Consider the following 15,349-nt stretch of genomic DNA (forward strand, 5'->3'; position numbering starts at 1 on the left):
AAGTTCAGATCCAGTCTGAGTGACTCTCGCCTTCATCCCCACCAGGCCAGTGAGGTAGAAAGAGCATGAGTTTCACAGTCAGTGGGCGAACCTGCAGCAATCCTGATCTTTCACTTTCCAGCCAAGTGGATTATGTAACCCACAGATCCTCTTTAATGCTCAGTTTCCTCATGGGCACACCAGTACTGGTAATCCCACCTCTCAGGGCCATTGTGTGAGAACAAAGTGGGAGAAGATATTTACTGGATCAAGTGCATAGTAGGGGTGTGATGAAGGTGCTGGTTCTGAGGCCTTTCCCCCTGCTGCCTTCTTTGCTGTCACATCCCTTGGATGACTTATCTCATTGCCAAGTTCTAAGTCAACTGAAACTGGAGAGGTCAGGCCTCAGCCTCCAGTTCCCACTAATCATGTGACCTCAGGCAAATCCATTCACCTTTCTGGATCTCACTTTTCTTCTCTGTGAAGTAAGAGTGCTGGGCAGAATACCTGCTCCTCTACCTGGGGTTTTCCAAAGATAACGCATGGGGGATGGGGAAGAAGGGCACTTACCAGCAGCAAGGTGGGCCTGGCTAAAAATGTTGTCATATTTCAGCTTTGGGTTGGAGTGATGGCACCTCGTGACTTACCTCTTGCCGAACAAAGCTCTGACTGGCAGTTAAGTGTCTTTGATTAATAAAAAATGGGGGAAATGAATTAATCATGACTTAAATGCAGTGTGTTGGGGAAACAGAATCTTTAAAAACTCAAATCTGCTGGGACCCGGAGGGAAAATAAAAAGTGTACTTGATGGTAAAAGGTTGAGTATTCTTGGGGTGGATGTCCACCTCTGTCCAGCTGCAGACAGAGGCCCATGTGGCTGAGGTCTGTGGGTGGTGCCACTGGGGACCAGAAGCTTGGTCCCTTTAAGGCTCTTCTCCCCTCCACCTAGCCCCAGGCCTCTGCGGAGGAGGACATGCATTATTGAAAGCGCATTTCAATACCTATTCACTCTCCTCCTCCTCCTGTGGGTGGCAATCACAGTTTACATAATCTGTCTCTCTGTCCTCCCAGGCAGCTGCTCCCTTCTGGCTGAGTGGTTTGAGGAGGGGGAGGGAGGGGGGAGAGAGAGATGTTAACTCCGTGCTGCCACCTCAATTAGTGGCCAGGTGGCCTTGGAAGGAAGGAAGGAGAGCAGACTGACCCCAAAGACACCACAGCAGCCCTGAGTTCAAGTGTCATTTATGGGATGTGTGACCTTGAAGGCACCACTTGCCTCCTCCCTGGTGATCTTGATCCACTCTCAGGGCCTCCATGACAGTCTCCATGCTAATAGCTCTCAAACCTCTTTCCAGCCCAGCTCTGAACTCCAAGTTTATCTGTCAGCAGCTTGAGGGACATCTCTTTGTGCTCACAGGCAGCCTGAACTTACCACATCTCAAATTAATCTCATTAGTTTTCTCCTAAACCATTCATTTAGACATCCATCCATCCACCCATCCATCCATCCATCCATCCATCCATCCATCCACCAATCCATTCATCCAACCACTCATTCATTCATTTACTTCAATCATCCATCCATTATCTATTCATCTAACCATCTAATCCTCCATCCATCAGCCTACATTCAACCGCTCATCTATCCATCCATCATTGATCCATCCATCCATCCATCGCTGTTTACTAAGTATCCCAGCATTTGTCAACATGAGGGCGGCAGCAACACACAAGACAGGCACTGTGTTTTTCCTCCCAATGCTTAGAGTACTGTAAAGGAGACAGACACGTAAATAGAAAGGTATAATAAATGTGATGAATATGATGCTAAGGGAAGGTGCTGTAGGTGCACAAGGCTGGTGGTGATTGTGGTACCCAAAACAGCCTTGGGAGATCAAAGAAGACTTTTTGGAGGAAATAACAGCTAGGCCAAGGCCTGAGAGATAAGAAGGAGTGAACCTTCTTTTCCTCTGTTTTGTCTCCATTACCCAACGAATTGATACCCAGCACCCATTACCCCTTCTTCTTAGAACAGTGTAACAGCACCTTTTTGGGAGGACCTACTCCTTTTCCACTACTGGTCCTTACGGATTGGGTGGGAGGATCATGTCCTCACCAGTCCCATAGGTTGAGTGTGTGACCCAGGCCTGGCTCTAGGGGTGGGTTAGGAATCAGATCACTGAGATGCAATTCAGAGCTTGCCGATTCCCAGAACCATTGGGAATGGGGTATTCTATTTCCATTGGGGTCACTCAGCTGGTGGAAAGGTGTTTGCTGTGTTGCCCTGCTGAGGGGGAATGCCTGCCTTAGAGTGATGCTAATGTACAGGAGAGCAGAATTGAAGACGTAGAAAAAGAGTCTCGAGGTCATCATTTGAACCCCTGGATCCAGGTGTGCCTGATGCTAGCTAGCCATGTTAGATTTTTCTTTCTTTACTTTAAGCCATTTTAAGTTGGGTTTCTGTCACTTGCATTCAAAAGAGCCCTCATTAACAGTAATGAGCCTCATTAACAGTAGGAAGGCGTTTTTTACATCCTTTGTCTTATTTGATTTTCACAATAGCCCTAGGAAGCTGTTTATAGATGATGAAATGAAAGCTCAAGAATGTTGAGTCAGTGAGACTCAGACCCAGGTCTTTCAGATACAAAGTCCATGCTTTATTCAGGATGCCTTAGAGATTAAATACGACAGATGCTGGAGAGTAGGATTTAGATCTGAGAGAAGAAGGCACTGAATTACAACTGGTCTGAGGGAGATGACCTTCCACCCTACAGAAAGCCAACATTCTGTGGGATGACCACGTTTTAAGGTCTGACTGAAAAGTCACCTCCTCCATGAAGTCCCCGGGAACCCCCTCCTTGGTGTTCTTCAGCTGCCATCAGTGTCTCCTTTATAACATCGGTCACTTTCAGCCTCCCCATTTCACTTATTTAAGTGCATGACTCATCTCCCTTCCGGGGAAGTCCATGCTTTACTCATCTTTGATTAGACCCAAGCTTCTTGCCCCATGCCTGGCACCCAGTAGGGGCTCAATGCATTTAAAAAAAAAATCAGTATTTGAAGTAAATTAACGTCCAGATAAGAAGTACATTTAGGATGTGAATTAGAGCAACAGGGAGGTAGAGGGGGAAATCGAAACGAGATACAGAGACAGACAAACAGAGAAAGAATGAGTCAGCCAGAGGGTAAAAGACAGAGGGAAGCGGGGAGCAGTGCTGAGAAGGAGAAACAGAGAGAGTCCTGGGTGTGGAGATTCAGGAGGGTCTGTTGGCCTCGATTGGGCTCAGTTGGCCTTGTCCCTAAGGCTTTGTTGGGGGAACCATCTGGAAAGCACTCAGTTTGCTGTGAATCTGGTAGAGTTGGAGGGATAAGTCTATGGGATGAGTGAGGAAAAGCTGATGGGTCAAGGAAGAGTTCCTGTGACCCCTCTCTCCACTGCTGGGGGCAGGAGAGACAGTTGTGAGGAGCAGGCAGACCTTGAAGGGGCTGATCAGACTTGGCAATGACGGAGGGAAGAGGGCAAAGTAGTTGGAGGTCAGCTGCAGCCAGGACCTTCTGGTGCTACATCTTGGGACCACCCCCAGTCGTGGCTGCAGTGTGACCCTTCCCTTTAAGAAGGTGGAGCCCAAGCCAGAGAAGGACAAATGCTTGCAGGCAGAGGAGCCGGGACTGAGTGGTTGCCCAGCTGCCCCTCTCCATCAAAGCTTTCCCTTTCACCATCTTCATGGCCCCAGGCGCCATCTGAAGTCTTCCTCTCTACTGTCTCCATCTGCTTGTTTATGATCCAACCCTCCCCCTGCAGGGGAAACTCCACAAGGACAGAGACCTTGCGGGTGTCCCTATGCCTAGCATGGTGTCTGGACTGCTCACTACAGGTTGAGTGGGTTCATGATGGAAGTGCAGGCAGAAAGGCATTGTGTGTTGTGTAGGTGGTGGGGGTGGGAGGGTTGCTTGGAGGTGGCGCTGACAGAACACTCTGCCAAGAAAGTCTCCCCAAATAAAGGTGTCTGGGCTCTGAGATGAGGGCCCTTGAGAAGAGAAAGGTCCTTCTGGGGCTCATTGTGTGGCATCAGCTTGAGTGTGGACAGCTGGCGGGAGCTGGAGCTCCAGGGTGGGGGATGGGGTGGAGAATGCTCTTCCTGGCCCTGCCACACCTGCTCTCCAGCAGTGAGGAAACCCGCTAGGGGCCTGTTGTGGCTCATGAAACAAAAGGATGCTGCCCCTGCTACTCAGGGAGACAAGAGCCAAAGTACTAGGCCCTGGGCAGGATGGGGAGCCCCAACCCCCTAGTCCTGGAAGGGTCAAGGGAAGGAATGGGCATATGTTACATAAACCAGGGGCTACCAAGCTGGCTCACCGGCTTTTCTCTACAAGGCTCTGAGGAAGGTTTTTTATTTTATTTTAATTTATTTTATTTTATTTTGTTTTGTTTTGTTTTATTTTATTTTATTTTTGCTTTTTAGGGCCACACTTGCAGCATATGAAAGTTCCCAGGCTAGGGGTTGAGTCAGAACTACAGCTTCCACCCTATGCCACAGCAATGCGGGATCTGAGCCTCGTCTACGACCTACACCACAGCTAACCGCAACGCCAGATCCTCAACCCACCGAGAGAGGCCAGGGATTGAACCCACATCCTCTTGGATCCTAGTCAGATTTGTTTCCACTGTGACGCAATAGGAACTCCAGTATTTTTCATAAGAGCCCTAAACTGAATACAACTCAAGTATCCACCTAGACCGATTTTGGTCTAGTTGCACAACAGAATAAAATTCAGCAATGAGAATGAACACCGTGAAAAGATGCAACATGATGCAACAGTAGGAAAGCATCTCAAACATAATGTTGAGTGAAAGAAGTCAGAAACAAACACTGCATGATTTCATTTACAGGAAGTTCAAAAACAAGCCAGCTAATCAATGGGGTTAGAAGTTGAGACAGTGGTTCCTTTGGGTGGATGGTGACTGGGAAGGGGAGCAAGAGGGGCTTTGTGTGATGCTGGTTTCTGTTTCTTGGTTGGCTGCAGGGGTATGTTCACTTTGTGAAAATTTATTGAACTGTAAACATGTGATACAACCACTTTTATGAATGTAGATTGTATTTCAGTAACAATTTTTATGCAAAGCCTCCCACGTTTCCATGGCTCCCTTCTAGCCTGGAGCAAGGTTCCAGCTCTATGGCTGTCATTCAAGGCCCCCTGCTGCCTGCTCCAGCCTCCTTGTCATCACTTCCTGCCTTAAGCAGCAAAGGATAGTGGGTAGGTCTTTCCACAGGCCAGGCTGTGTCTCACCTCTGTGTCTCTGCCAGTGTTGCCCCTCCACCTGGCATCCTTCCTTCCCCTTTGTGTCTACCTCTTCATCCTTTCCCTAACACCCTATGCCCAGGTGGACCAGGTAGCCCTCCTCTGAGCTCTCACATTTCCCTTCATCTCAACGATTCCCATATGGTTTTAATATTATCATCACAGGCTTGACCTACTCCCCCAAGCTCAGGGCCTATGGCTGACTCATGGTGCTGCTGCCAGTGCTCAGCATGGGGCCTGGCATGGTGGACACAGGATGTTTGTGGAATGATTAAAGGAATTCTTATTCTTTTTTTCTTCCTTTCTCTCTTCCTTTCTTTTCTTCTTCCTTTCCCTCTTTTTTCCTTCCTTCCTCTCTCTTCCTTTCCTTTGCTTTCCTTTCCTTTGCTTTCCTTTGCTTTCCTTTCCTTTGCTTTCCTTTCCTTTGCTTTCCTTTCCTTTGCTTTCCTTTCCTTTCCTTTCCTTTCCTTCTCTCTCTCTCTTTCTCTTCTTCCTTCCTCCCTGCCACAACTGTGCCCTACAGAAGTTCCCAGGCTAGGAGTCTAACTAGAGCTGCAGCTGCCAACTATTCTGCACAGCAACACTGAATCTGAGCTGCATCTGCAACCTACGCTGCAGCTTGCAGCAACCCCGGATCCTTAACCCACTGAGCGAGGCCAGAGATCAAATCCACATCCTCAGGGACACTATGTTGGGTTCTTAACCTGCTGAGCCACCATGGGAACTCTGTGGAATGCTCATTCTTATTTTGAGCTCCTATTTTCTCCTCTGCAGCTTCCCTCATTTACTCCCAGGCTGGACCCCATTGTTATTGTGTGATGGTCTTCCAGTGATTTCTCTTCTCTGGGATGCAGTCTCCCATGTGCTAGGTTTCTCTGTCTCCTCTCTGTAAACTGGAAATAGACACATATTCCCCTATTCTGAACCCCTCCGCTCCTTTGTTCATACCACACTTAGTTCTCAGACAGCTCTTGATGCCGGAGCCCCTGGGTCGGCCTCTGCAGGCCCAGAGAAGCAGGGCAGCATCCTAGAGGCATCAGATCCTCTCATCACAAACACCATGGGAGTGGTTCAAAAAATGGAGCAGGGTGTTTGGGGGTTGGGGGAGCAGATGTATGTTGAGTTTCTTGTCTCCAGAGGCATGCAAATGGGGACTGGCTGACTGCGGTCAGGAATGCTATTGGTGAGAGGTTAGATTTGGTCCCTCCAACCCCAAATGGGGACAAGGAAGAGAAATGATGTCAGCTGAGGTACTACCTTTACAGGTATAACCTCATAGACTTTGCAAAATTATTCTGGGAGGAAGGTGTTATCGTTGTCCCCATTTTAGAGATGGTGAAACCAAATCTCAGAGAAGTGGAGTCTTGCTGGGGATTTTGACTTATTAGGAAAGAGTTGGAATTTGAACTCAGGTCTTTCTGGTTCCCAAGCTTGCCCTCTTTCTAGATAAGATATGATCCTGTGAGTCTATTCTAAGGGAAGCATCTGCTATAGCACTGAGCCCAGCTTGTAGAAGGCACGGTGTGTGCCTCTGAGCCCCTGGGGGTGCCCACTGACTCACCATCAGCCACATTTCTGGCCAAGGTGACAGTGCGGGTTACGATCCCTGAATGTACCATCATCTAAACACAGGCAGGAGACCCTTTGAATAGTTGCCATCCCTTCCAGGTCATCATGGACCTCAAATGAGATGCCAAGGGGCCAGTGTGATCTCACTAGCAATAGCTTGCTCGTTGGCATTTGACCTCTATTTTCCATCAATTTGATTTTCATTCCCTGACATTTACGGATTGGAAAAATGAGGAAAGATGAAAAGCTCAAGCTAATGAAATTCTCTCCCACAGATTAAAAGGTGCTTCCACGCACTGACCATGAGAGCTCCATGGCTTCCTGTGCATGATGGGCCCTGGCTGCATTCCACCCCTATTTCCAGGTCCTGATAGACAGGTCATGGGACTAGTTCTGGCCAATGGCTGTGAAGAGAGTCAATGAGTGTCACTCTAGGCTGAGGTATTTAAGAGGGGGTGTGAGTTCTCCACTGACTCTTCCCCTGCTTCTGAGTGGTGTTCCTGGTCGGGATCCCTGAGTCACGGCTTGGAAGGAAGCTGCCTGGAGCGCTTCATATGAGAGAGTAACAAGCTTTTGTTGTGCTAAGCCACAGGGATTTCAGGATTTATTCGTTAACACTGCATACCCTAGCCACTTTGACAAACGCAGTACCCACAGGCCCCCTTTAAGTGATGCCACAGCACCTCAGAATGTGTCAGGCTCTGTGCTGAGCATGGACATAAGACGTGGTGGCGATCCTCACCCATGAGGAGACAAATGAGTTTTTAGAAGGCGGAGTGTCCAGGCTGTGATGGGAGGAAATCCAGGGTCTGTGGGAACCCAAAGAAAGGGTGGCAAGCAGAGGGTGGGGCTTTTCAGCTGGGAAGTTGGGTTGTAGTAGATGAACAGAAGTTAGTGCAATGACCACAAACTGGTGGTTTGTACTGTTTGGTCAGCACAATATTTAAAACGTTTTTCTGGTAGTTAACAGTATTTAAAAATGGGGAGTCTCCACTGTGGAAGACAACATAAGAAAGGGAATGTATAACATAAGAAAGGGAATGTATGAATGACCGGTCACTTTGCTGTAAGTAGAAATTGTGCATCAGCTATACTCTAAAAACATTTTTAAAAAGAAAAAAAATGAGTCTCATAAAATTCAGGCTTTGGGACTTCACTTAAAACAAAACAAAACAAAACAAAAGGATAGGAGTTCATGTTGTGGCTCAGTGGAAACGAATCTGACTAGGAACCATGAGGTTGCGGGTTTGATCCCTGGCCTCGCTCAGTGGGTTAAGGATCCGGTGTTGCTGTGAGCTGTGGTGTAGGTTGTAGATGCAGCTCGGATCTGGTATTGCTATGGCTGTGGTATAGGCCAGCAACTGTAGATCCAATTCAACCCCTAGCCTGGGAACCTCCATATGCTGCGGGTGTGGCCCTAAAAAGCCAAAAATAAAAATTAAAAAAAATAAAAAACAAACAAAAAAAAACCTCCCAGGGTATTAATCAACACTGGGTGGATCCACATGCTTATATGGCAACCACTGGCTGGAGCTACTGTGGCTGCCATTTAGAGAGGCATGCGTATCCCAGGTCACCTCAGTTATCTTCATGCATTTGTTCCCTGCCAGCCGGAGGACAGTTGGGTTTGCAACCCCTGAGTGAGTAATTGTCATTGGACTTTCCCAGTCCAGCAGATCCTTTTCAGGCAGGCGGCCCAAGACTGGACTTGTCTAGGCTTCTTCCTCCCACAGACCATCAGAGGATCCAGGAGCCCCTCATGAGAAGCAGGAGAGGCCCCTGTCTCGGCTGACGACTGGCCCCAGACTGGAATGGAAGCCCCAGAGATGGTCCCAGAGAGTCAGGCCCAGGGGGCCACATAGCCGGGCCCCGTCTTGGCTCCTCATAGTAGACATTTGCTGTTTGGGCTGCCCAGATTCCATTCCTCCTCCAGTTAGCATCAGCTCCTTAATTTTCTTGTTGGGAACCACCCCTTCCTCAGTGTTCAAACTTGGAGGGGGGTTAATGAAGCCTCCATGCTCTCTGTTGGCCAAGAGGAGGGCATGAAGCACATGGCAGGCCAGCGGATATACTCCTGGGGCTGTGAATCACGAGCAGACTGAGGCAAGGAGGAAAAAATAGTTGTGGCTGGTGCATCCCCAAGAGGAGCTTTGAAAAGAATGGCCTTAGTTTCTGCTCTGAGACTCCCCTAGTCCACTCTGTCCTTTCCTGAGCCTGACTGCCAGCCTGCCCTTTGATTCTGGGTGCTGCCTGGTGATCTCTTAATAACCTCTCTTCTGTTGGCATAGGGCAGATTTGGCTTCTGTTGCCTGCTACCAGTGCATCCTAACTTGTACACAGCCCCTTCAAAGGCTGGTGAATGGTTTGTGCTCACACCAGATTCCCCTGACCGCCTAGCCAATGCAGGCTGTGGAGTCAGGCCTTGCCTGGTCCTGATACTTAGCTCCTTCCTCTCCCTGCCGGAGCCACTGGGTTATCCTCTGCAGGCCCAGCCTACCCAGAAACTAGAGGGCTGGGAGCTCTTCCAGAGCCATCCTAACTCTACTGATTGCTGGCTGGTCCCTGGACCCCTGGCTCAGTCCGGAGGCTTGGGTCATCTGCCCAGCAAACTGACTCCTTCTTAGGATGGGGCCTCTTTTGCCCTCCCCAGGACCTAGCTTGCCCCACACCTTGTAGGGAGAGTCGGAAGACATCCTGCCTATGGGCCCAGCATGAGCTCTGGAGCTGTGCCTCTGCCAGGCTAAAACTTCTCTGGCTCAAGCATCACCTTTATCTTGTTTCTGTGTATATATCCTGCTAGTACAATGATTCACTTTGTACTGAACAAAAGGAACATCCTCACCTTTTAACCTTTAATACATATATTTGAAAAGGGAACGTGAGATCATTCTAAGAAATAGGACACCTGTATTGTGTTCTAGAAATGGAAGGTAATGGTAAAAATAAATACACAGAAAATACAACATTGTTATTCGTTTTCAGCTAGAGACTCTAGCCAGCTGAAGGCTGGGCTTCAGTGTTGAAAAGGAAGATCAACAAGTGTCAAAGAGGCATTAGGAGATGCTAACCTCTAGTTGAGGCTTCATCTTTGATTCAGTCAACCAAAAAGGAGGTAACACTTTGCCAGTATTTAACTGGTGCCTGAATAATCCTTCAAGTGATCTCATGGACCACTGATGGTTGGTGTCCACTCTGTGGATGCTGCTTTAGCAGCCTCAGCCTGCTTTAAGATTCTGTGGCCAGCTGGCTGCTGGCACCTGATTACTGCTGTCCTGCCCTGAATTGACCACTGCTGCCTGCCCATGGGCAGCACCACACACTGTATTCCAGACTGACCAAGCCTAGGCAGCTACTTTGCCCAAATGGATGAGCTTTGTTCTAGGACCAGCCATCCCAGCAAGTTAAAACAAGAGAAGAAGGATACATGAGCTAATCTTTTGAGCCCTTCCTGAATGACAGACACTGTGATAGGGTTTTATATAGTTTATCTCAACTTTCCCCACATTTCAGTTATTCATGTACCACCTTCATGATTTCTGCTATGTCAGTACTATTCATTTACTTAGTGATTTGCCTTTCAAAAAGCACAGAATTTTATTTTAAAAGGAAATGCTATATTATTTCCATAAATCACAGAGTCTAATGTGCTGCTTATGTTTTTCTAACATGCATCAATTGTGAGCTATTAAAATAATAAATGTTCATCCACATACCACCTAAAGCCATTGTGCGCACCATCAATCACACATGTGTTAGCCTTTGGGAAATACTGTAATATCTTAGTTACTGCTCACACATCTCTGGAAGGATGGTTTATAGATAAGAACGCGGAGGCTCAAAAGGGTTCCTTCCTGAATTCCCACAGATGTCAAAGCTTGGGGCTGAGACTTGAATCCAGGCAGTCTAACTCCAAATGCCTAGGCTATTTTAATGCTAGTGCTTTCCAAATGCATTTTTTTAAAATTGTAAGAGTCCTTTAAAAATGAAAATGTGTGTGGAAATCCGATATATAAAACAGATAAAATTGAAGATTTTAAAAAATGTAAATAGGATTGTTTGGGGGAATGTCTCTTGCTCAAACTCAGCCTCTGATGACCCCAAGAGCCTGTCTCAGAAGTTTGAGACACTGAGGAACATTGTTTTAAGCCCACACTGCATCACACTGTCTTGACTCCATTTAGTCCAATTCTCCCTTTAAGCCACACTGCTGAGGGGCAACTTTTGAATCTATGCTGTGATTCCTGGCTGGATATCTTTACCTTGGACTTTTGCCATCTCGAAATCTTGAAATTTTCCATCTTTCCCTCTTGAAATCTTCCACTGGCATTGTAAGCCTTACTCTGACCTAATTATTCATTTACTGAACACTAATATCTAACCTGTACCAAGATTTTTAGATGGCACATGGGGGGTACTGAGAAGAATAGATGTGGTGCCTCTGATGGGTTCCCAAGCCAGTGTGGGAGAGGGATGCATACAATACAGCTAAATACAATGAGGGTTCGAGCAGCCACTGCTCAGCTGAGTCTCATTTGTTCCCGCATTTCTCCTTCAGATGACTGGTTGCATCCTGTTGATGGGCAGTGCTTGAGATGGAGCCAGTAAAGGAGACCCCAGTGATGCTGGCTGACCTCTATATTATGATGCCAGATGTATAGTCTGATTCCTCACTATGGTTCCTGGGTCACTGTTCCCTTTAGCAACCACTGCCTGATAGAAGTCTAGAATCATACATCACTCAGATTCCCAAACCCTCACTTCAACAGGAGGACCAGTTTATAGCTGTGCCAGAATCTGCAGTATGGGGCTCTGTGTAACTTCTGGCCTCCACCTGTTTTCTCCCCTCAAAGCCAGAGGCCATATGCCACTTAACTGGGTACCCCCCCCTCCAAGGGGCCTTTCTCTGTCAGGAAGAGAAGAATCTGTTGCCCTAAAAACATGGAAAGGTCCTGGCAGAATTCCAGTAAGTTTTAAAGATTCCTAAAGGACATAGCCTTGTGGTGCCCCTTGACCCAGCCAAGTTGCTACACTTTTACCTCAGTATTGGCTATGGCCATGGTCTTCTCTGAGATGCTTCCATCTTTGGAAGGCTCCAAAGGTCCCAGTACATCAGGCTTGGGGACCAGGCATGTGCTGTGGGACCAGGTCTAAGCTAAGCTTGAGTTCCAGGAAGCTTCTCTCTTGGGAGACCATAGTATTAGGTCCATTGGAAAATGTAAAACAGCTCAAGTCAATTCAAGCCAAGTCAGCTCAAGTCAATTCTACTCAACTCCATGCACACTTACTGCATATCTCTTCATCTATGCCTTACTACCGTAAGCCAGGCTCTGGTTGGAGGAAAGTTAGAATCTGACAGTTAAAAAGACACAACTTTTACTCTCAAGGAGTTTTCTATTTTGACCTCGGTTCAACACTCAAATTTCCTTGAGCCGAGGGAATCCCTTCCACAAGAGGCCACCAGAAAGAACTTACTTCCCTTTCTGGCCTGGAGACCATCCAACCAGAAGCTTAATCCCTGGGGTTTGCCTCACAGGACATCTCAGACTACCCTCCTGGACTTGTCAGACTTCAAGACTTCAGACCCCAGGGTCAATTGGTTTCTCACTCTTCAGGATCTGTTTTATGAGAGTCCTGAGTAATTCATTCATTCATTTGTTCATTCACAAACCTATATTAAGCACTTACATGTGCAAGATAGCTTACAGACATTATGTCATTTAATTCTCACAGCAATCAGTGTGAATGCAGAGCCATTAAATGGGCAGCTAGGTTGCAACCCAAGTCCTAATTCCAAAGCCCGCTTTCTTTCTATCTCATCCCACTGTCTCTTAGAACAATTGAATAGAATCCATAATAAAGGATAGAGATCACCAAATGCTTAAACAAACACATTCTGTATGGAGGGAAAGAGTGGATTAATGAATATTTTATGTAAGGCGAAATCCCACTTGACCAGTTTAGTAGAATGCTTTGAGAAGTGAACTATATACAGAGATAAAGGGTGACTTTCACAGAAAGCCTTTGTCAAGTTTCCATCCCAAAACCTATTAATAAAATTGATTCATTATAGAATTGGGTAGAGGTGGGTGGTGAGTGGGAGGGAGTCTATTTTTGCACAGATAGAGAACTGGCTTAGAGAAAAGAAAGAGAGAGTGGAGATAAATGGGTGCTTTTCCAAATGGAGAACTAGGGTTCCCAGGAATTAGTACTAAGTTTGGTCTTATATAACACCCCGTGCCCATGCATTGAGTGCCTAGTGTGTGCAGGTCCTGCATTGAGCATGGCCGATACCCAAATGAGTCAGACTCAACTCCCCTCCTGGAGGAGCCCAGGGAAGGAAGTGCTTAATGACAGCTCCAGGTTTACAGAGAACAGAAGCACCAGAGGGGCTGAAATGGCTTGATATTGAAGGTACACTGAAGAAGGTTGCTGGGGGCTGGGGAAGAGCTCCAGACAGCAATCAGAAAATTTGAGCTGTGGGACCAGCTGATTTGTTGTGTGACACTGGGCAAGTCCCTTTCCTCCCTGGGTTTCAGGTTTTGCTCCTATATAATGAATAAATTGGATGAGATGCTCTGTAAGCGTGCGGTGTTCTGGATGGAGGACAATGCCTTGAAACAGGATCAGGTTATGAGAAAGTCTTCATATACTGTGGCCAAAATGTCTCCTTCTGTTCCTGCACCACGAGGGGAGACCACTCTCTCTGTCTCTCTCTCTCTGTCTCTCTCATGTGTGAACAGTGAGGATGAGGCAAAGAGCCATGAGGTCTGTGATGCTGGGGCTCAGAGCCCAGCCTAGATTCCCTCAGTGGCACTCTCTGCAAGTGACTCAGCATCATAAATAGCTCCCATCTGGATGAGCAACGATATCTATAGCGATCAAGCGATCTCTATATCCACACACTCTCTCTCTGTGCAAATATGTGGCTCACTGTATGCTAAATACGAGGTGGCCTGGAGACGTTCCTCCTCTTAAAAGACTATTTGGTATGAAACTCAAGACTGTTTATTTAAAGAAACAAGTTTACAACTATGCACATTGGATTACTGGTAGTGGGTGGTGGGGAAGAGGCGATGTGGATGGAGGGATGCTGGGTGCGATCGGAGCTTGGGGGCCACCTGGGAGAGGGACCAATGCTGACTGGTCCACCTTTCATCCTTTTGTCTGCAGCATGGGGGTGGGTAATAAAACATCACACGTGAGATGCTTGAGATTCTGGGGTGGGGGTGTGGAAGGGTGTGTTGAGCTCATCAACACAGAAAGCCACAGTTCAGCAGAAAAACTTGGGAACTGGGAGGGAGAGGAGAGCCAGCCTCCAGTCCTTGATCTTGGGCAATTCATTAATTCACTCATTCATTCATCAAACAGATACCAACCACCTACAAGGTGCATAGACCACTTGGGAATACAGACAAGAAAAAGTGGGTTGGAATTCAGGCTTAGTCACCTTCCAGCTATGTGTCCTTTTCCCTCTCTGTGTTTCAGTTTCCTTGTCCAGAAGCTGAGAACAATACCTCCTTAAGGTCTTTTGAAGAGCATCATTGAATAAGGTATCACACACAAGAAAGTACTTTCCTGTTGTAACACAAGCTAACATCATTCCAACATGTTGCTTAGGAGCGCTTTTGGCAATCGCAAAGGGGAAGTGACATCATGACGCCCTTCACCAGGTGTAGGGGGGCACTCTGAACACCGTCCATGGGTGTGACCCTGGGCGGCACTCTTACCTTCGGCTGGGCTGTGATGCCGGAGCCTTCAGTCACAGAGCAGAGCAGGTAGCATGCCAGAGACACACGACTTCCTGGAGGAGGAGAGAGGGTGTTAAGTCCTGAGGGGAGAGAGCTTCTGGGGGGAGTGGGCTTCCTGAATGGGCACTGAACCCCAGGCCCCTCCAGGGGCGTGCCCCTCACCTGTGCTAAAGCCACCCTGATCCTCTGGGTTCCAGCAAGGGGCTGGGCAGGATGGGGCCCTGCGTGGCATCAGACTCAATCCCCCTGTCCCCACCTCCCCTACTCTTGGCAGCAGTTGCCCATCTTGGTCACTGGTTCAGACAATGCTTCTCTTTGTACCATTGACCATTCTGCTTTCTGGCTTAACTCTGATTTCTGACTGGTGTCGATGGGTGGGATATACTGTCAGTCATATGGGGGGTTGAATTCTGGCTTCTGGGAAATCCATTCCATCTTGCTCAGCCTCAGTCTCCTCATATATAAAATGGGGCTACTGATAACACCAACTTCATACATGAAGTGCCATATAAATGCTTATTATTATCGGTGGTGGTGTTAAATAAGATAAGGACTGTGAAGATTTCTATTACATGGCAGCCCCTCAAATTTTAGTTACCTTCCTCTTTCTCCTGGGAGGCACCAAGCATTCCCATAAAGGCAATGGGTACCCAGTAAGTACTTGTCCATTGGTCAATGCTTGACAAATTTGCTAGATCTGCTTTCACATAGTTAGGAAGAAGGAGGTCAATGTTCCACTCCCATCTTATAGATGA

The 15,349-nt window shown here is 47.4% G+C and overlaps 1 protein-coding gene and 1 long non-coding RNA gene across 2 annotated transcripts in view; one reads left to right on the forward strand and one right to left on the reverse strand.

Annotated features, from left to right (window-relative positions):
• CPLX2 (complexin 2) overlaps positions 1–15,349 on the reverse strand; it is an 80,663-nt gene that overhangs the window by 54,178 nt on the left and 11,136 nt on the right. Inside the window, exon 2 of the mRNA XM_021084435.1 lies at positions 14,574–14,647. The gene's annotated coding sequence lies outside the window, so the exon portion shown is untranslated. The remainder of the gene's footprint in view (positions 1–14,573; positions 14,648–15,349) is intronic.
• The window catches only part of LOC110259397, a 71,667-nt gene that overhangs the window by 38,463 nt on the left and 17,855 nt on the right, over positions 1–15,349 (forward strand). The window lies entirely within an intron of this gene.

This window comes from Sus scrofa, chromosome 2 (assembly GCF_000003025.6).
Source record: "Sus scrofa isolate TJ Tabasco breed Duroc chromosome 2, Sscrofa11.1, whole genome shotgun sequence".
NCBI classification, from domain to species: domain Eukaryota; kingdom Metazoa; phylum Chordata; class Mammalia; order Artiodactyla; family Suidae; genus Sus; species Sus scrofa.